The 14,955-nt window shown below is 44.4% G+C and overlaps 1 long non-coding RNA gene across 1 annotated transcript in view; it reads right to left on the bottom strand.

The window, feature by feature from the left end:
• Window positions 1-7,184: 7,184 nt before the first annotated feature.
• LOC122238834 overlaps window positions 7,185-14,955 on the bottom strand; it is a 97,965-nt gene continuing 90,194 nt past the window's right edge. The window contains exons 6-7 of the long non-coding RNA XR_006218020.1: window positions 13,271-13,432; window positions 7,185-8,937 (exon numbers count right to left, since the gene is read on the bottom strand). This is a non-coding gene — a long non-coding RNA (uncharacterized LOC122238834). The remainder of the gene's footprint in view (window positions 8,938-13,270; window positions 13,433-14,955) is intronic.

Below are 14,955 nucleotides of genomic sequence, written 5' to 3'. Positions count from 1 at the left end.
CTTTTCATATTTCAAGGACCGTTTATATTTTTCTTCCTGTGTCTTGTGCTGTCGTATCCTTTGCTCCTTTCATGTTACTGACTTAACCACCCTAAGAAAATCTAACCATTATTTGATAATTGGATCATTAGCATGAACACGGATTGCTACACTACCGTGATTGTCCAAGCTGCTTTGCTCTCTTGGGCTCTTGTATCCGGTGTTTTGTTTTGTTTCGTTTTTTTCCTTAAGTTTCCTCTTTTCTCCCTAGGTTTTAGGATCAGTGCCATCACTTTTTGTTTCCCTCAAACATCTGTCTTTCAAAATCTCTGCTCCATCTTGTAATTGAGTTTCTGATACTTAAACAGTGTAATTTGTTATAATAGCCTGATTCGTGGGTCAATTTCCTAGGCCACGCAGCACATGGACTTTAGACATCTATTTTGGCCATTTGAGGGTCTTTATCAGGCCCCACTTCTTGGCCTCCTTCAGAATATTCAGAATCATCCAGCAAATGAACTTCTAGTTCCAGCATTCTCTGCCAGGACACTGGAGGGTACTCATAGGGGAGAACCCTGAGTTAGGAGAGGGGCCCACATGCTTCTATCTTACCAGACACATGAATATGATGGCCTTGAACTGGGCAGTTTGTTCTCACTCTCTAAAGCAGGAATGTGAACTTTTATTTCTGGAAAACTTTAAACAAATGAATTGCCAGTGGTATCTTCCTGCGGAGGTCCCTGCAAAACCTGTACACAGCATGCACATTTCCGTGTGGCTTTGTGACTTACACGGGAAGGGGACCCACTGTCGCTGCCATGGTGGCCCCACTCCCTCCCATAGATGGCAGTAAACACACTTTTTAGCACTTGTCTTCATCTTCCTAGGAAGTGGGCTCCTTCAGGGAAAGAAAATGAAATGCAGAATCTGTGTAGTAATAATTAGCACACGGAATCTAGTCATTTGAAAAATTGGCAAGAAGCCTTATTGAAAGAGGTAATAATAGTCATATTTTGCACTTCTAATAAGGCCTTTTATCTCTAGGCCTCCGAGAGCCTGTCTGAGTCATGTAAAGGGAAAAAAAAAGAAAGAAAGAAAAGAAACAGAAAAACCTGAGCTAGGTCAGAAGTCAGGAAACCAGGGCTCTGTTTGACATTCTGTAAGCCTCTGTCATCTCACAGTGAAGGCAGAGCGTCTTCCATGCATCAAAACACTAGGAATTTGTGCTGGTTAGAAAAGGAAAGGGGGCCGTGGGCCATGAGATAAATCCCACATTCCCAGTGCGTACGGAAAACATGCCTCTCTCAAAGTTGTTTTTCTGTGAAAATAACAATAGAGCTTTAAATACTTTGCCTCCCATAAACACACAGACAGCATTATTATTCACAGAGAGCTAGACAAATTGAGGAAGAGTTTTTCTATCCTCTTCCGTGTATCAAGGCGTAATTATCAGCACATCCTTGTATTTATTCCTATGAGGCTGGAATAAATACTGTTGCTGATGGATATCAGTCCTGTGAACTCGGTATCATTCATTCTTTATCGCTGGCAGTGGTGGTTGCAGAAGAAAACAGCTCCAAACATGTATACACAGCAAATGCCTTAAATCTACAAGATACGGCTGTCCTCCTTGTCCCGCATTAAACCTGCATCTTCAATTTCCCACACAAACTCCAGATCTATTGAAATCTTGGAACATTAAAATTCTCCTTCATTGTTGTCAAGGTTTAGTAACTTGACAACCGGAAGACAGACTCCCTGACTGTTTGAGAGAATGTAGGTCTGTAAATAAAGAACAGCTTCTCCTGGTGCATTAAAATTTGCTTGAGGTTGGGCAGAAAGAATGCACGTTAGAATAACCACTCTTTGGCCGTGTGACTTTGACTTTGGGCAAGCGAATTAACCTCTCTGAGATCAATTTCTTCACTGTCGCAATTCCTGCCTCACAGAAGTTGACTTACAGATTAAATGAAATCATGAATATAAAAGCACTTAACATAGCACCTGTCACTCAACAGGTATTCAGTAACTATTGGTTATTAAAAAACAGATACACATACACATACAAACATATATACCTATCACACACACACACACACACACACACACACAGATTTCTACTGGGCTTTCCTGAGTCTCAGAGATTTAGGTAAATTGGTTCAAATCCCCAAATTCTGAACCCATCAGTCATCCTCACAATTCCTACAAGTTCATGACCTTACCTCCTCTTGCTTTCCTCCAATTCTCCTAAATCCAAAAGTCTGAGGTTAATTTGGTGCCCCGCTAGCTAGTACATGAAAAAAGTCCTGTCCTTTTACACAATCTGGTAAGTTGATCAGAGATTCACATTTGATAAGAGACAGGATCTTGTACCTCTCAGCTTTCTGTCATTTTCTGGCCTCCCCTCATGCCCACTATCTTCTGAAAAGTGCAGGCTTACAACATGAAACTCACACACCCATGTCGCCCTGTCCCTGGAAGCACAGCCCAGTCCTCCCCCACCCTCTGCAGCCACTTTTCAGGTGGAGAATAGTTCCAGCTGACCAAGTGAATTGTGTCAGCCTCCTTGGAATCCTTGAAAATATAATTTCTTCCTTCTTACCTTCTGGTTATTAATTCACTATAAAACTCAGTAGTTAAATTTTCCTAGATAATGCCATTTCCTTTATACTGTGGAACAGTCTATTCTTACACTTTTACATGTAAGAACATACATATAAACACAGTAACATTATTTCATACCCTAAGAGATATATCAGAAGCTATTCTTTTAAGGATTACTTAGGGTTTTTGATTTTTTTTTCTTTTTAGAATTTTAAATGTTTGTATGCAAAGATTTTCCATTCATTGAATTCATCCTTTTCTGATTTTTTCTCTACCCAGAACACAACTTCATCTTTTCCTGGTGGTCCAGTCATCAGTATACATAATTGTGATGATGCTTTGCCCTCTGGGAGTATTGATTGCTCTGTACAGGGCTATTTGCCCCTGTACTAGATAACCTCAGCTTCTTGTGTGTTTAGAGTTGCTGTGTCTGGATGTTGGGGTTTTCCCCTATTCTATTGTCTCTTTGTCTCTTTTGCTCGTATTAACGTACACTGTCTCCAGAAGTAATTCTTCCCTCTGCAGTCTCCTGTCTCAAGATTGATGAAAACATGGCAAACATTAAGGTGGTTTCAAAGTCAAAACCACTGGCAGAGAATCCCTTGTATCACCTGTCCTGTGAACAGACCGTGTGAGCCTTGCTACACAGACCTCCTAGATATGCTAAGTGGCTCCACCATTTTTTGCTGAGCTCTTCTGGTTTCTGGCTAGACTTTAGATTATTTAAATCCTATAGAAAATGAGCTGAGAGGAGCGAAAGCTTTTGCTATATTGTTTTTCCAGTGATCTCATTTTAAAATCCCAGATCAATGACATCTGAGGGTTGAGATCCAGTTGATTCCCATGGACACCATATACCAGGGAGCACTTGCTCTGACTGGTTGGGGCCGTGGCCAAACCAGTTGTAAGCTTTGGTTTACAAATGGTTTGTAAATTGTGAATATCAGCCTGGGGCATACTACTCTAAGACTTAAGGAAGATTTAATATAATGAAAATTTTAAATCAAAATATTTCCTATGAAGGCAAAAATAATCACCAACCAGAGGGCATAAGTAAGGCCAGACTATTTTAGGTGATCAGATTATATTCTCATTACCATGATGCATAGTCCAATGTAAGAAAAAAGTTTTCTTTTCTTCATGCCCTCCCTCCTTCTGTCTTTCCTCCTTGCCTCTCCCCTTTTCCCTTTCTTTATATACAAATCAGTGATTCTCTCTTTTTTTTTTTAGAGATGGCAGGAAAATTTTTTTTACCAAAATGCTTTCATTTAGGTTGAGACAAACTATTTAATAAATGCCAGTAGCAAGAAACTTTTTCCTTTCTAACTTTGAGAGTAACTATGCTAATTTAAAACAATGTACTATCTCGCAGAATTTTCACATTATGAACCTGTTTCTCCAAGAGTTTCACATTGTTAACACTTGAGAATTAAGCTCCCCCCATGATGTTCAGTATACACTTAGGAATCCTCTCTCTTGTTGTGCTCTGGGGACAAGGATGACGGCAAAGGGATGCTACATGACCATTGGTACAGGGTACGGTACGTAACAGGGACAGTGGCCACGGGAGATGCTGGAAGTCCACCCCACATGGGCAACATTCCTGAAAAGGTCCCCCCTTGCAAGTTATACATGCATACTCTATACACTTGTCTCTCAGGCAAGATGTCACAGCAATACAGTTACGGGATGGACCGCCTGAGTTAAAATTCTGACCTCAGGGAAGTCACTTAACCTCTCTGTGCCTCCATTTGTTTATCCTTAAAAAGTAGATAACAGCGCTTCCTTCACAGGTGGCTTTGAAGTTACTGGAATTGATACATATAAAATCCCTAGAACAAAGCCCAAAACACAGTAGCAGTATCTCAGTGTTTGGTTTTTGGTTTTTTTAATTGTGTTCAGGATGTGGACTGAGGCCCTCTAGAATGAGCCAGTGTAGCTGTCACATGGATTTTTTAATTTTTAAAAAAATTTTTTAATGTTTATTTATTATTGAGAGACAGAGACAGAGCATGAGCATGAGAGGGGCAGAGAGAGGAGACACAGAATCTGAAGGAGGCTCCAGGCTCTGAGCTGTCAGCACAGAGCCTGATGCAGGGCTCAAACTCACAAACCCAGTGAGATCATGACCTGAGCCGAAGTCAAATGCTTAACCGACTGAGCCACCCAGGCGCCCCTCGCATGGATTTTTAAGAGCTTGTGTACTGGAATCCATCTCCCGTGATTCTGGCATCCACTCTCTGGCATCTCAGCGGCATGACCTTGAGCAAATTGCTCAAGCACTCTAAGCTTTAGTTTCCTTGTCTGTAGATGCGGTTAATTATAACACCTTCCTCATCGGGCTGCTATGGAAATGAAATGTATGTAAAAAACCCACAAGATGCCTGGCACATAGAAAGTGCTCCACAAATGTTAGCCAAGGAGATGTTAAGAGAGGAGGAGGGTGTCAATGACACAAGGACTTGTCTACTGAGAAATTTTAAAAGGCAATTTTCATATTTCCCCTTGGGGAGCAGGGGAGCCAGCCAGAGCTGTTTTTTGGGAACTGAGGGACATAGCTCACATCGTTGTTTCTGGGCTTAGTTGGAGGATGAGGAGGAGAGCAACTGAAAGCGAAACGAGCCTTGGGGCCCCAAATTTTGTAGGTACTCGAGTTGAAACATCTCCAGAATGGGAGTCTGGGGATTTACCCTGCAACCTCTGACCGAGAGCAAAGCCCCTAAACCAGGGAGATAAATAAATAGCCCTGGTACAGGACTCAGGTCAAAGAAGACAAGAGCCTGGAAGAAAGTAGGGTTCTACTGTCTGGGTTTTCCTTTAATTCTCAAGCCTATTTTCCTGAGAGAGGCCAGGGGAGGGCGACTGGGATGGTTTAGCTTCCATTCTGCTACGTCGTTCACCTTGGAATGTCTTCTTTCCTTTTCCCTGGAACATTCCTATCTCCCTTTCAAGGCCAGGTTCAACTGTCTCTCCAGAAGGCCAGTCCTCCCTAGCTGCACTGTCTGTTACGGAGGCAGGAGAGGTTGTGGAGGGTCCGTGACATTTTGGAAATAGCTACTTACCTCGGACTCCTGGGATTTCTATTTGCCACAACACACCCTGTGAATTTTTGCATCTGCTGTGACTTGTCGTCCTTCTAAGTGCCTGGATGGAAATGGGAAGACAAGGAACAGACAACTGTAGGTTTTCTAAGAATTTGAAGGTCTGTGTCAAGCAATACGGCTTTGTTTTCTGCCCGGTATTGATTGTGAAGATCCAATGGCAAAATGGGAGCTGTTTGAGAATAGAGACCCTGCCTTCCTGACCTGTGACTGATGCCCAGCATTCGACACCTAGTGACTTGTCTTCTGAGACTGACGCTGTCCAACAGTATGATTGGGGTCAAGTCCCTGTACACCCTGAGCCCAAAACTATCTCTGTCACTGTCTCCCATCTTCCAAATATAGCCCTCTCAGGTCATGTGAATCTAGTCCACAACACTTCCTAATATTATTCTTGTCTGCAGACAACTGCAGACAACACCCACCCTCACCTCCTCCCAAATATATCCCTGTCCTTGGCCCACCCTGTTTCTCTTGTACCTTGCTTCTGATGTCTCTTCCTAACTCATTCAAGTTCATCAACACTCCTTTTAAAATGCTGTCCACGGAACTGAACTCATTCTCCCCTCCTCCGGCCTGCTGCCCTTCTGCCTTCTCGTCTCTTTGTTAATTGAACCAGCCGTCATTCACGCCGGCTACTTCGCGCTCCGTTACCGCACCTCCTCCATCATCTCCCCCACTCGCCTCCCGTCAGGCACTAAGTCCTATTGATTGTTCCGACTAAATATTGAACAACTATAGTAGGTATTCAGACAGTATGTGGTGAAGGAATATAAATGAATAAAATTCATCACTTTACATTCATTCCTGCTACTTCTGCCTTGAGCGAGAGTTTTGCTTGCTTTGCTTTTATTTTTAAAAATTTCAAATGTACAGAAAAGTTGAAAGAAATTGTGATGAACATCCATATACTATTCCCCTAGATTCATCAACTGTTTACATCTTGCCTCAATTTCTTCATTTCTCTCTCTCCCTCCCCAACACACACACACACACACACACACACACACACACACTTGCAAAAATGTGCTGACAAATGATTTGAAAATTAGTCGCAGGCATTGTGACATATCATCTTTAAACACTGCAGCACACATCCCCTAAGAAGAATGAAATTCTCCCTAGGTAACAAGTTATTTCCCAGAAATAGCTTTAGGTCCATGACTTCCATGAGATCACATGCAAAATGTGGAACCTATGAGACGTTTTCTGGAAAGGAAGTTCACAGCGGGCCCCACCTCCAGTATCTCCCTCTCTAACCCAAGTAGGCCAGCAGTCTGGTCAGTTGTGGGGGTTTAGCCACCTTGGACTAGTACTAACTCGGAAGCTACCTAAAATACATTTAATGGCTTCCTCCTATTGGCTGCATGAGAAAGTTAAGGTTTCTTAGCATAACACCAAGAACTTTTGTGATCGTGCTCCTGAGGACATTTCCAGTCTCGTCTTCCACACAGCTCTCTGCTCCCCAAAGGAAACTGGCCACATGTCTCCACCCCAGTCATGCTCTGAGCTAAACCTCAACCCACCCCCACTTCCTACCCACTTCCTGTCTTGGCAAATTTCTACTTTCCTTTCAAAACCCAACTCTGAGTGGCCACTGCCTCTGAGAAGTCCTCTCCCACCTTCTCCCCAGTTGTTTCTCCTAACATTTACATAGTTGTTATATTATTTATTGCTTCCATAGCTTCATGATCAGTGATATTGTGAAGCACTCAATGTACAAGTAAGGAGATGCATGATGAAAGGGTCACACAGCCTGTGCCAACTGCCTGGACTCCCCATTCTCCTGCCACCCAATTCTCTGAGGCACGTTTGCACACTGACTCCGATGGGCTCTCCTGGTCTTGGACCCTGGATTTGCCTTCACCAAAGGCTTTTCTGTCTCTCCTCTTGTGATGCTCTTGGCTCCTGTAATTTTGGCAGATGACTTCACATCCACATCCGGACAGCCCCTTGGCTGTCCAAATTCAGCCACTTGAAAAGAGAAACCTGCATCCAGACACGGTAAAGATTCCACAAGGTTTAGAGAGGCACAGATACCAGGAAGTGAGTATCTGTCCAGGCACTGAAACACCAGGAAAAACATGAGACAGAATCAGTTCCAAGGCTTCATGAAAAAGTACGAAGCTGAACTGCAGGGCTGCAGCTACTGAGAACAGATATGAGGCTACGGAGGGGGGAACCATAAAAGCTGGCATCGGGAGCAGTGGGAGGCACCCTGGCAGCACCCCTGCACCGAGATGGGGATAGAGAGCACAGGCTCGAGGCTGTGTTCTTCGAGTTTTCTAGGGTGACTGGCTGTGCCTTTCCAACATTGGTACTGACACTCCGAAGCTAGAAATCAGATCCTGAGTTGCAAGGTAGCAAGCAGCTGGCCTTCTGGCTGGAGTCCAGGTCTGCAGCCCAGGTGAGACACCTGCGTTGCATTACTCCAAAGCAGAGTGTGGTCACGTGAAACAGAGCAATGGGTTGGACAGGGAGGGGTGACCATTCTGCCGTGGGTCTAAACGCTTGCAGGAGGGGCTGCCAAAGAGGATAACGCAGGAGGGGTTGAGGAGTCAGAAGAGAGGGGTTGGAACATCCTGGTGAGCCTCCAGCTTCCCCAGGGAGCAGCACCCCAGCAACCGTGGGCCTGTGCTGGGAAGCTCAAAGGCTGCTAAGCTCTGTGCTAATGTCAAGGCGGACCTCAGCTGGCAGCGCCCTCCTCCTCCTGCTTCCCTGGTGGGTCGGCCCCTGTGGGAGGTCAGCCTATCTGCTTTCAGAAATGTGGCTGTCCCCAGCCCATGTCCCACTTTGGTTCTCTTCTTCTCCCCCAGCAGGAGCGCCTGGGCCCCGGTGAGCGATGGTTCTGAACGGATTCAATCCCCTGTGCTCCAATCGGAATGCATTACCAGGCAGGGCGCGTCAGCTTGGCGATTTGGCTTCGACAATAAATCTCCTTGCTTTCATGAGTTTAAATCAGACTTTAAAACATCGCCCTTAATGTTCTTTTAATGCAGTTTTCTTCTGAATGAGTTCCCTTTAGGTCCAGTCCTTGTCATTAATACACTCTCTTGGCAAATGAAGGAGGGCTTCTTCGAGGAAAACCCTGCCAGTTTAGGAAACCAGTTGAATTGCCTTGGTGATGCCAGGAGCCTCTTTTGCATTTTACAAGGACACTTGAGAAAACAAAACTCTCTGACCGTAAATTTAATTTTCTCTTGACAGCCTCAGTGTCTCTGTAGCCCCATAAGTTATCCATTACTTCTTTCTTCTGTAATTAAAAATCAAGGGGGGAAATGTACAGGATTAACAAGTTCTAATTTTCATTGATGAGCTCTAAGAGCTTATCAATAATGGGATCAGAAAAGCCGCTTCGCCTAAGCTCTATTTTTCTAGGGTGTCTGATTTTGATGGAGAATCTCCCTTAGGGTGGAAAGTGCTGGCTTTCCAAGGAGTCCCATTGCCAAAGTCAGGAAGAAGGGGCAGGGCAGGCCGAGTAAGTCGTTAGCAGGAGTGAGCAGAAGAGTGGCCTGGGCTTGCAACTTTTACAGACTCAGCATTTGGGCTCCGGGGAGCTGATTACAGGGAAAGATTAAACAGGCTGTCTTTCACACACATGTTCCTTTTCTATGGATGGCTTCTGCAGAAAAGGAGCTTGCATGTATCTGCTTAGGAGGAAGAAAGATATTTCCAATTAAAAGAATATTGGTGGTAATTCCTTTTGAGTTATGCGTTTATAGATAGAAGTGCTTTATCAGGGGATGGGGACATCCATCCTGTTTATCACCCACAGGGATATAGCTGAGCATGGGTTTCTCCAAGAGACACTGAGCTGATCCATAGCATCTGGGCTGCGTCATTTCAAAAGCTGTGACACGCAGGCTCCCAGTGAATGTGACAAGCATGTGACAGGAATGAGCTGTTTAATTGACACATGCAGGTTCCACAAAACTTCCAAACAATCAGGTGCATAAATATTTCAAGCCAGAATTTTTTTTTAGGATAGGGCAAGTGACATGTAGGAGCAGGAGCTCAGCCTCTGGCTTTGAGGTTCTTCTGTAGGAGAACCTGTTCTGCAGAAGAACAAAATTCTCTAATATGTTCAACAGGGGTTGGGCTTATGAGTTTCAAGAAGAACATGGATGATTTGGTTCCAAAGCTTTCTTGCTTAGAGCTGGAAAGTTCAGGCTATCTCTGGAGACCAAAAAAACGCACAGGATAGCAGAAAGGGCCAGCAGCCGAGGATTCTATCAAAGTGATACCAAGTTGGCTCCTGCCACAAAGAACTTCTTAAACTAAGACTAGAGAGTCATAGACTACTGAGTTGTCCACTTTCAAGAGGTTACTTTTCTGAGTGTCCTGGCAGCCTTCCAGCAAAGCATCCCTCCTTCCACCAGCAAGAACAGGCTGTACTACAGCAAAGTTTAGGTGCCAAGAACAGTCTCATCTATAGACTATTGGAGGCATTAACACCTGTTAGAAGTGATGATCTCACTCTACTCAAATGGTTGTGTTTGAATAGAGGGGTCAACCCTTATCAGCTGTGTGACCTTGGGCAAATTACTTAACCACTCTGAGCCTCTATGTTCTTTTCTGTAAGATAAAGATGATTTTAGTCTCATTTCATAGTTATTATGAGGATTAAATGAGTGAATATAAGTAAGTCATGCAGAACAGTGCCCAGCATGTAAGAGACACTCAATAATTGTTAACAAATATTATACCATGAAAGCATAATATTTCAGATCTTACTAAAGGCAGTATGATTGGCTTCTCACAGCTCTCTCCAACTCTATGATGTTTATTTATTTTTCAGAGACAGAGAGACAGAAGACGAGCAGGGGAGGGGCAGAGAGACAGGGAGACACAGAATCCGAAGTAGGATCCAGGCTCCCAGCTGTCAGCACAGAGCCCAATGCAGCACTCGAACTCACAAACCGTGGGATCATGACCTGAACCGAAGTCAGATGTTTAACTGACTGAGTCACCCAGGCACCCCTCCAACTCTATGACTTTAAACAGCAAGACGGCCCAGCCCACTGTTTTAAAAAAGTGGGGTGACTTTGGTGGTATCCAAGATGATCTTTGGAGGTTGTGTGGATGGACATTCTTAATAACTATGCATTTACTATGTATCGGGAAAAAATATCAAGTCCATTATTCTTTAAACATTGCTGATCCAATTGAAGATAAGGCTTTTAAAAAGTGAACATGTGCTATGCAATATGGACAAAATCATAATGACACTTGAGCTGAATCTTAAAGGGTAAGTAGGAGTGGCAGAGGGAATGCCTAGCAGGGGGACTGTCTGTGCAAAGGACTGGAGAAAATTCAGCATAATAGCAAGGAAGAGAGACGGGACTGGAGAGGGAATAGTTAGAACATGGAGGGCCTTATATGCCATGTTAACAAGCCCCCCAGGTGATGGGAAATGTTAATGGATGGGGCTCAAGGGGACTTAAAGAAGGAAGATGGTTAGGACACTTGCCAATTAAGAGATGAGGAGGATGGGAGTGGAAGCAGTGGTTGCACAGGAAATGACAGAAGCAGGTGCAGTCAGTACACCTTTGAAAGGTAAATGCTCAAGATTCTATCTGGACATCCAAATAGATGCTGTGCTTACAAAAAAACCTGGAATTAAGGCGGTTGGTGAGAAAGATGATCTCTGACTGATGGCAGGGTAAATGGGATCAATTTAGTTTGGGACTTTGGTTTGAGTTCCTTTTAGCAGACATATCTGGACCAAAGTCTAATTCAAAGTCCATGGGAGGTAAGTAAGTGGAGATTCAGGGTGCTGGCTGGCTACTTGTTCAAGTGTGGTTAAGATGGGGAGAAGGTAGACCAAGGACAGCTCTGGGTCAAGGAGTGGAGAACCTTGAGTATGCCTGACAGGCTGACAATGAGGAACCAGTAGAAGCAATGGGGAAGCTAAAGCTCAGCAGTGCCTTGGAGTCCCTGGGCTGACCTCATTGGTGTCCTCAGGGTGACTGTGAGTCTTCAAGCACTTATACATGCTTTTGTCTTGGCCTGTCTCTATCTTCCAGCCCACTCTGGCCAGCCTCCCATTGCTTCTGTCTATCCCTCCTTTCCTCCTTCATTCAGCAAATATTTTCTGAGCATCTATAATATGTTCCAGGGGCCAAGAGACAAATCATGGGGCACGTATTCTAGTGAAGGGAGGCAATCAACAAAACAAAAAGTAAAATGTGAACTGCACAGGATGGTGATAAGTGTTCTTGATAAAAAATAAGGCAGGAAAGGAAGAGAGGGATTGCCTTGTTGGGTGAGGGGTAGGAATAGCAATAACAAGTAGGGAGATCAGGAAAGACATCATGGAGAAGGCGATATTTGTGTACAGATCTGGAGGAGATGAGGGATGGAGGGATATAAATATCAGGGGAAAATACGTTCTTCCTAGAGGGAATGGTGATACCAAATGCCCTGAGTTAGGAACAGCACAGCGCCCTCCCCCTGCGGAAGGTGTCCAAGGTGACACTGAAGAATCAGCACACATGTCATCAAGACTCCATCCAGGTGGAGTTTGTAACTCATTGTCTTTGTATCCAGGACAATCAGCACTTAGCCTTGACTATGACACAATTTTAAGTGAGCTACCATTTCACTGCTTATTTCTTCTTTGGCTCCTCATCCTTCTTGACCTCAAGCAATTGCTCCAGGGTGTACCCATTCGTGGGACCCACCTTCCTCCAAACCCATGGAGAGAACCTAGGGAGCATAACATTCTTTCAACTTTTTGGTAGCAATCTGGTATGGTCTACACCATATTGCTAGCTGGGTTTCCAGTCTGGAGCTAGGATTTAGGAGCAGTGAATGACACCAGATGGAGAAATCCCAGGATCAGAGGTATAGGCTGAACGGTAGGACAGTGAAACACCAATTCTAGTAGCAAAGGAAAGGGCAGGTGTCCCCTGTTCTGAATCTGGAAATCATTCTGGAGCACTGGTTCTGTCCTGTGGGAGAGGCCAGGCAAGGAATAATGACTGGTGGTTTTAAGATCAAGTATTCACAAAGTCAATTCAGCAAAGGTTGGCAAGCAGGGCAACTTAAGTAACCAAGAAGATGACTTAGGAACATGCTGGTAGGCCAGTGTGTTAGAGTAGGGTCAGCAGCAGATATGGGGGAAACCCAAGTTCAGGGTCAGGAAATGCATTCCCCACTGCACCTGGAACTCAGACAGGACGTGGTTCTGGCTTAATGGAACTTGGATCAGGCCTAACTCAGTGATGAGCCAGAGAGTCACTGGCTTGAGATCCTTCAATCCCCTGCCTAGAGACAAAACTGGTTCCAGAGTCTTGGCTGGGGCCAACCTTAATTGTGGGATTAAATGGCTCCAGCTTTGAAAACTGGGATGGCCACATCCCAGAACCCAGCCAACCCTTAAAAACATATGAACAATTTAATTGTTGGCTCCAATTATTTGCCAGTTCCTTTAACCCCACTTTTGCCACAGCTAACTCTTGAAGGAGAAAACTTCATGGCCTCGTCTTTAAACTTGGCCATGTTACTTGCTTTGACCAAACAATAAGTGGGTAAAAGTGTGTCGGTTCCAAGCCTAGGCCTTAAGAGGTCTTGTACATTCTTACCTGCCCTCTTGAACTTCTGCCATCAGCATAAGAAAAACAGACACTGACTAGTCTGCTGGTCCCAGGAGGATGGAGACATGAGGAACAGAGCTGCTCTGGCCGCTGCAAACTGAAGCACAGCTACCAGTCGAGCCCAGTCTACACCGGCAGAGCCCAGATGACCTGCAGACACAGGAGCAACAATGCGTGATTGTGGTTTTAAATTGAAGACAAGGACCAAACAACATTTTGCCTCAAGGTGCCTAGCACGGTGTTCTGCTCCCACAACCTCAAAATTGACTTGCTGCTTTCATGTGAGATGCTCACTGGACCTCAACTGGACATCTGAGTTCTTCATGACAAGGGGAAATCTAGACACTTCCATGAAAGTGACAGAAAGTAAAAAGCCACAAGGCAGTTTCCTTAGACACGAGGGGCAATGACCAAGCTTGGTGTCCTGTGCCTGCCCGTTGCACAGTCACAATATCTGAAGGAGAACACTGAAGGTCTATAGTAGTTTGGGACTCACAAAAAATAATTCATTATGCATAATGGTGATGTTGGCAGTGCATGCCAAATGGTTAAATCTAATGTAGCATACAGTTTCATTAAGGCACAACAAAATTAATCTATCCCTTCCCACCAGGAGGTTTAAACAAAAGCAATGGGGAAGAAGCTGCATGTAAAAAGCAGCAATTCATTAATGAAATGAAGACATGTAAAATAATTAGGCTTATAACAAGAGATTAGAGAACTAAATTAACCCTTCTGTTTACTTTGCACAGGATGCAACAGAGAACTTGGGCAAACCTTAAGTTATTATGGAAATGTCACCTCCAAAGATTAGCCTGGTGGACTCCCATGGAAGGAGTCACCTGTGTTAGTCCCCAGTATAGTAACTTGGTTGGTCAGAGTTAAAACCGAATCTGTGAGGTATTCCTGCTTTGGTCCCAGAGACATGAAAGAAAGCAGGTACAGCCATGGGGTTGCAAATGAAACAGTTAATTCAAAAAAAAAAAGTAGGGGTTTGATGTTGACATGCTGTATGCTAACTTGGGTAATTAATAATATTGAAACGAAGGGGCTAATCTAAACCAATGGTGGGCTGAAGCTTTCCTCTGCCTGGTTAGTAACGATAAGCCAAGGGGGACAATTGAGCTCCTTTTCTTAATAACTCCCAAGTCCTCATCTGCATGGGGGAGTGGTGGGAATGAGAACCTGTCCATGTGATGGAGTAAAATTCAGCTCAGGACAAAACAGACTGGGGAATGGGGTATGTACATCCTAGCAGGCACCTTCCCGGCCCAGGAGCCCAAGGCTGAAGCTTTTGAACTTGACCCTGGCTTCTTGCATCTTGGCTCCCTAATTTAAGGGCTATAGGACAGATTTGCAATCTTGGGTTTCCCCCACTGGTTCGAACTCTTCCATGTGTTGTTGGAAGAAGTCTAGACTCTAAATGCATTTATATTGTAAATCTGGACTCTGTGTATCCTGTCACTGAGACTGGGGACATGCCAAGAGCTGGGAAAGGATGACCATGGTAAGATTGCACACCAAGGCTTTGATGAGGAGACAGCTAGAAGTGCCATGCCCAAGGGACACTGTCAGTGAGGGGTAAGAAGGCAGCAGGACATGGCCTAACCTGCTGACTCAAGCCAGATATTTTGGATAAATATAGGAATAATGCCCCCTTTAGGATGCCATCC

Source organism: Panthera tigris, chromosome A1 (genome assembly GCF_018350195.1).
Source record: "Panthera tigris isolate Pti1 chromosome A1, P.tigris_Pti1_mat1.1, whole genome shotgun sequence".
In the NCBI taxonomy this organism is placed as follows: domain Eukaryota; kingdom Metazoa; phylum Chordata; class Mammalia; order Carnivora; family Felidae; genus Panthera; species Panthera tigris.
This window is presented reverse-complemented; position numbering and strand designations above follow the sequence as displayed.